We start from the raw sequence: 7405 nt of genomic DNA, 5'->3' as shown, positions 1-7405 counted from the left end.
GTCCCAAGGCGGCTCCGGTTACCGATACAGATAACGTTCTCGATTTCTGGTTCCCTTCGGGTCGCCACCCTGCTCAGAAGCTACGCTCTCGGGTCGATTCGTATAGTTATGTCAAGGCTCTCGTAAGATTTCGTTATTGTTCAGTTGAGGTTGAGGTGCTCGAATCTGCCGTGGGGAGATAGTCTCGACGTACCGAGTTGCCCGGCAGAGGAGAGTACCCGACGGAGACGTCTCCACGGACCGGCAGAACCACGGATGAAATACCGGCGCCCCGCTGGAGATGGACAAAGAGCTGTAGGGCGGGCGGTGAAAAAAGAATTGGCTGGCGCCCGCCTGGCTTGCGGATGCACGAACGACGGGTGGACGGCCGAAGGTAACGTAGGTTGGTTCTCGAAGATAGTCCATTCTCGTATGTTTTGCTATCGGTGTCGGGTCAAGGAAAAGAATTACGTTACAATATATGTATATCTGTACATACTATTCACTCCTTACTATATGCACAATCTTTGTTACGATATCTCATCTCTCTCTTCTAAATCAATTTAGAAACACCTCGCAGACTCACTATTGCATTTAACAAATTTTATATGCTTGCAAACAATATGCCCTGTATACATATTTACATTAGTAACCTTGCAGGCATATTCAACATACCATAAGTGAACACGTCGAATACAGTGGATCTTCGGTCTTGGTGGGAAACTTTCACTTTCTTGATTTTACCGTTCATAACAGAATACGCAATGATATAAATATTGTATGCATGCGAACGACTTTAAAGCAAAAAAAGTTTATAGTAATACCTTCTGAGCCAATTTCAGTCGCAATTTTCTTGTTGGCACTTGTTGGGTTTTTAATAAATGTCATGTGATCCAGCGGTCTTCTTTTGTTCACAAAAAGTCTGTCAATTAAGTTTGTGGTATTTTCTAAAACGGAACAGCTAAATATCATAAATAAATAAATAAATTTTCTTATATTTAGTTATCCGCTTGGCTTAATTATTGTAATTTTTATACTAATGTTTATGATTTTAAGGTTTGGTTTAAATGTAGGCATTTTACACAAAATGTATTGTAGAATTAAGGGAAAACCGTACTGCTTTTTCTATATGTGACATCACACGGGCGAGGGCTCAAAGTGAGGAATTTCCGCACTGAAAATTCTCTATGCTAATTGTACACAGTAGAGTCTTCCTGTGAAATTTCAGTCCCTGCGGGTGCCGACTTTTAAATCAATCTTTGGTTATCACCATAGGTTTACGGGACGCGTCATTTTGACGCATATCGAATTTTACTAGGAAAATTACAGAAACCGTTTAGATTTCACTTCTATCATTTATGCTGGCTTAAATGTAATGTCATATAACGTTGAATATTCTATGTTAATAGTGTATAATTATGTTCCTCTTGGAAAAAATATGTTACAGTTTTGTTCATATGTCAATTTGACGCCTATCCATAGAGACAGGTATGTACACATATGAGAAATATTCGTAAAACTATATCGATAATTAAACATATTGAAATAAATTAGCTGCTGGAGATGTGTACGACCAAAATTAGAAAACATCTTTTAGCCTCCATACGGTATACCACTGAGCACTACTAATAAGACAGCGTAGAAAATATTGTCAAGTACGTCACGCGTGTTTCCTTGACTTGTCGCAAAGCAAGGCAGCGCCGTCGCGTAGAAGTTCGCTAGCATTACGGCTCCCCTTAACTGATTATATTACTCTTTTGTGACTCTAATTGTCTGTAGGATGATTTGTTTAGCGTAAGCGTTGATCATTTGTTGGAAATTGTTAATATTAAACGAGAGAGATGTACGTTCGACAGATGTTTCTCCTCTATCTAACCTTTTTAATACTAGAGGATTAGAGTACATAACTACATAAGTACTAATCGAGATAGTTAAATTATACCGTCACAGTATTGATATGTTATATTAAAACATTATTATAAATATATACCATTTTTGCTTTCACGTTTTGAAAATTTATTTTCGTTTATAATCACATATACATACATACTATATGTGTTATATGATACTATACATATATGTATAGTTAATGGAATCAAGCATTATCAGTTACGGCTTGACTGAGTAATCATCGATACTCCCACGCCATTCTGACGGACGTGTGACGTTGCTGAACTTCCGGTTTATGATGTATAATCTAGACATTTTTGTTAATATCTGTTGGACCGTAAGAGTGATAACGTACACCAGATTGGCTCCTGCTTTATACAGATTGATAATAACTCAGCCTGACGGAAATTTTTAAAAATATTCGAAAAATTGAAGGTTCCTAATACCTAATTAATTTTACAGTAAACTATTTCATTTTCGATATTTAAGGAAAAGCGACCCACACTTTCGCCTATACTTATGCGAAATTACTTTACGTGAATTTTTCAATCTTTATTCAACGTTATAGCTTCATTGACAAAACCCACTAGAAATTGATGTGTCTTGTTCACTAATAGTAAGTAGAAATTTATATCATGAGAGAATTATTATTAGAAAAGAAAATATAGAAAAAGAAATATAGAAAATATATAAAAAATAAATCTTTTCTTATGGATGTGTTGTATGCACTTAACTGCAAATTATGTGGAAATATTTTCAATGGAGATCTGCCCTATAGTACTGTCCTTGTAAGTTGTGGAAAGAGGATGACCCCATCACCGTTGAGTAGAATCATATGTAGGTACTGTTCTCGATATACATATGCGGTCCATCTTTATTTCACAGGCAAAATAGAAGAATTTCATGTCCATTTTTCTATATTTTTTATCATTGAAATGTGTGTTTACAGATCACATACAAAGGACATCCGAAGATATTTTAGCAGCTGTAGGCTTCGAGCGCATTACATTATAAATCATACACTTTAAGGTAGTCAAGTTTTCAGCAAGAATTTACCTTCCATATTTTTTCCGTGGCTTTAACTAGGAGCACACGAAGAAATATTGAATCAGAGTTGCCTTTAACCCTCTTTACTCAGATTTCACTTGGGGTAAACACTATTGAGGTATTATAAAATATAAAGGACCGAAGGTGGACATAGCATTAAACCTTATGGATTTATCGTGATAAGAAAATAAGATTATTCATGTACTAATCCGAAAACGGCAGTGCTGTACATCTGATAACTTTATTATTTCATCATTTTCTTTCTGAAAATGTCAGCCTGATTAGTGTGGCGATTCAGTTCGATATAGTCATAGCTATTGACATGTTTACACATACACAATATCTTTTTCTGCGATGATGATTGCATGAGACACTTCTGTATAGTCCATCCGGTGGCGCATAAGAAGATGGAACAAAACACTTCCTCCATCAGCGAGAAACACAAAACATGAACTACTGCCTAATTATTGGCTATATTGATGTAGCTGATCTGTCACTGTATACTCACTATGCTACAAGATTGTTTTTAACGACAGCAGGCTTATTAATTACGTTCGCTAATTACGCACGTTCCAAACATCAGGAGAGAAGAGTATTCATTTCCAATTAGCGAGAGTCGTTGGTAACACACGACAACGGGACATCATGAACTTCTTTTATCGTGCGTCATTTCACCATTTCTTTGTTCAGGAGTTTCTCACAATTTTCTTTTTCAGAAAATATCACGCTCTCGACGTCCTTTCACCTTCGACTCTCTAATCAGGGAACAAGTCTAGGATCCATGAAAATACTTCTGCTTACATCATGATGAACAAAGCAGTGGGTGAATAAGAAATGATACAACCCTTTTTACCTTTCATAACATCGAATTATCTGAAAAATTATTTAAAAAATGAGAATTAAAGAGAGACGCTATTCGGAAGCATAAGAGTGTCTGATTTTGTATATAAATTATAATGTAAGATGTGAGCTTTATTATTTGTTTAAAGACGCATAAAAATTAAAGCCAGTTATAGATTTGTTAGATAATGCAGGAGCCTTTCTTTTGGAATAAATTGGCTACGTCGTTGTTGTATAATATGTTCATTTTTTAAATATTAAAGTAAACAAGAAAATTATGTAATCCATGTCTATTCGCCTACGATCTTGTTTTTGGTTATATTAATTAATATACAAACTGTCCAAAAACAATAGGGCACGGTCACCATAGCCGTATTTCTAGTCAAAAAACGAATCTAAAAGTCCTTTATCATTTTTCGATCCGTTGTGTAATTACCGAGCTATTAACGATTTTAGTGAGCCAATCAGGTGCTCCCTTTAACTGGAAGCGTGTCTATCAGTATTGCGAGAGAGTACATTAGGAATTGACATCTCAGAGACATTCCTCAAATGGGCTTGAATGCTGCTGAAATACAAGTGCAAGTGCAACTGAGGTCTGCTAAAAAATTTAATTATACGTTCGATAAATGATACATATTCTCCCGTCTCTTGTTATTTCATTTGAATTTTCACAGGTGATTGCTTTCGTATACTAAGCATGGCCATTATTCATAGAGAAACACATTCCAAATACATAAGTTCGCGTTATAACTAGTTAGACGTAGCCGAATGTAGAAATTCCGCCGTACTATAATTTTACCTAAGAGATAAGATAGCGTAACAGTGCAAGCGACAAAGCGGTGGCGGGCGCTCATACAGCATCGAGGATCACAGATGCGGCAGCGTGGGACGCCCGCTCACACTACTCACGAATACGATTTCAGTTACAGGCTGCATCTGATTGGCTCACGAAAATCGTTACTATCTCGATAATTACGTATCGGACCGAAATACGATAAAGCAATTCTCGATTCGTTTTTCGATCAGAAAAACGGCTGTTAACCGTGCCTTATAGGTTTACAGACACACTGCAGATATGTTTACAAATGCATGTATCCGCTCATACAACACTAAACATTCAGATACGTTAAGAGACATTGCTGAAACATATTTTATAAAACATATATAAATGTTTTGTTCTATATACGTGATATCTTATTTTCCAGTTAACCGATTCTAAATAACCAAATGTCTAATATGATATTACTCTATCCTCAGTGTTATGCAGTTTATCCTCCAGCACTCTGATGCTTTTGTTTCTGTCCAAAACATTCTGCAGATCTTTTCCTTCCGCCTTCCAGAATCCATTTGCTCTAGTCTCATGTCCACAGTTGAACATATATTAAATTCCGACTTGCCCGTCCCTTTCATATCTCAGCATTCCAAATATCTTGGCTTTTCCTGCGCTTTTATCTTTTCATACAATTCGTTATACCTGGTATCTCCAATTTCGTTGTGTTGCTCCTGCTGTTGCACATTTTCAACCCTTTCTAAGAGTTCCTGCACTACTTGACGTCTTTTTTATGTTTTTGCTTGCAGATCTTTTTGGCGGTCAATCCGGCTCTAATAAGTTTCTTTTTAGTATTTTTGCTCATTTTGACTTATACGGTACAGGCGAGTAAATGAAATCAAATCCAAAGTCCTTTTAAACAATTTTAAAACTATTATTCAACTATTATTTTACTTAAAATAATATGAAACATTACAAATAATCATTTATATAATAAAAACATTTAAAAAGGGTTTCTGTTTCTCATAACAATATTAATCTTACTATAACATAAATTTGAGCTTTAAGAACAGTTCTTGCAGATGTACTGTCTTTTTCTCTTTCGCACCCATATAGGTGTCGTAGTATCACTCAATGTTTCGCCCTTCAAACTGAATACCAAACATTAAATTAATGCATAGTAGGTAATACAATACCCGGCTTACCCTTCGTACCGTGATTCGAGAATAATGAATAATGAAAGTAAACAACTGCAATACTTTAGCTGACGAATCGACGGTGGATGAGAGTGAGTTTTGGTAAATTCGGTGGACGTTAATTAGCGGCGGAGATTATTGGAGTAGGATTGAGGATTTTTGCTATTGGTTCATCTAAGGGAAATGTCTAGGAAAAACGTACATGCTGGTTAAGGAAATTGAGTCACTGGTGTTACAAATTTTGGCGGGGCACTTTGCATGGGGGTGAAGGGTTTTCTGGAACAGGATTGGTTAAGGATGCCGTCTTCGGAGATGAGTAAGGAGGTTAGTGGGCTTTTTGAAGAAAAGTCGTAAAATCAGGAATGTCCTCTATGGATGCACACGTGCACTTGAGTGGAATCGTTAACGGTCATGGCTATTACCTAAATACAATTTTTTATATACGTATCCTCTTGGAAGGCTCATCTCGTTTTCCCTAAACCGGGGACACATGTGCGAGATAGCTGCTCCCAAAGGTTGCTATGTGGTGGAAACCAAATCCCATTTATTGCTCTTTTGACATTTGGTTATCGGCCGCGGATGTGGAACTTGATTTGTCACGCGAACGTAACAGCTTCGTGATTACTTCTTTACATCGCACAACCGACGTTTGGATATTAGATTAGCTATACACGGGAAACAGGAAACAGTAATAGCTACTATTGTCGTTAGCAGCGAGTCACAGGTAGGTGAGAACTGTCTAATGTGGCGCGTTCGTAATTATGGCGCACGCTTATTTTCGTATAATACGGTTTTATAGAATAATTGAACAACTCTTATTGAATTCATTTATGTATCAACTAATTACAGAGTAAAAATTATAAATAACAGATGTATTTTAATCATTTTATTATGAAAATTAACTTTTATACATTATCACGTTATCACTCAATTTACAACGTAAAAGAGAACAGCATCTAACACATTTCATAAGCACAGATCATCATTTTTAATGGGGTTTTTTAGAACCCTTGATATAAAAGCATGCTTTTATGTTATTATTAATTAATATATGTTAAAATATGAAAATTGTTATTAAAGCTGCGCGCGACTGATGCGGCGCAGACGATATTTTGGCTTGACAGTTAATGCGCTGCGAGAGCAAAAACCCATCGGCAATGCTTAACTGTTAGACCCTTGCTTGTTTCCTTCTGTAGTACATCGTATTTGATTATTATAAAAGATGATGAGAATTGTTCTCTCAATTGAATTATTAGTTTGCTAAACCGAGGAGCTACCTTTTACGATATTCTATTCGTTAGCAAACTTAATCCAATAAGTGACAAGTTATAAACATATTGATATATTTCGTCAGATCACTAAATTTGCCTAAATTTTATGCTTCGTTATTCTATGCTTTCTAATGTATGTTTCAACCGAGAAATACAAAAAATTCCCCTTAGAGTATATTTCTCGTTTAAAATGCATTAAGCGCCACATTAGCGGAAAGGGCGTCTAAAGTGGCCAAATGTACTCGTTCGCAAAGTCAACGATTATTGTATTTTGAAGTCATAAAATTTATATTAAAAGTATGTAAAACTTTGACTAAGATGTTACTTTATTATTATGTGCCGACGAGAAGACGTTTTATTAATTATTCATTTTACAATAGGGAATTTCCCTTAGGTACGCTAATTTTGCCGCC

Source organism: Cephus cinctus, unplaced genomic scaffold, assembly GCF_000341935.2.
Source record: "Cephus cinctus unplaced genomic scaffold, Ccin1 Ccin1_scaffold0429, whole genome shotgun sequence".
Taxonomy (NCBI): domain Eukaryota; kingdom Metazoa; phylum Arthropoda; class Insecta; order Hymenoptera; family Cephidae; genus Cephus; species Cephus cinctus.
Note: the sequence above shows the minus strand (reverse complement) of the source record.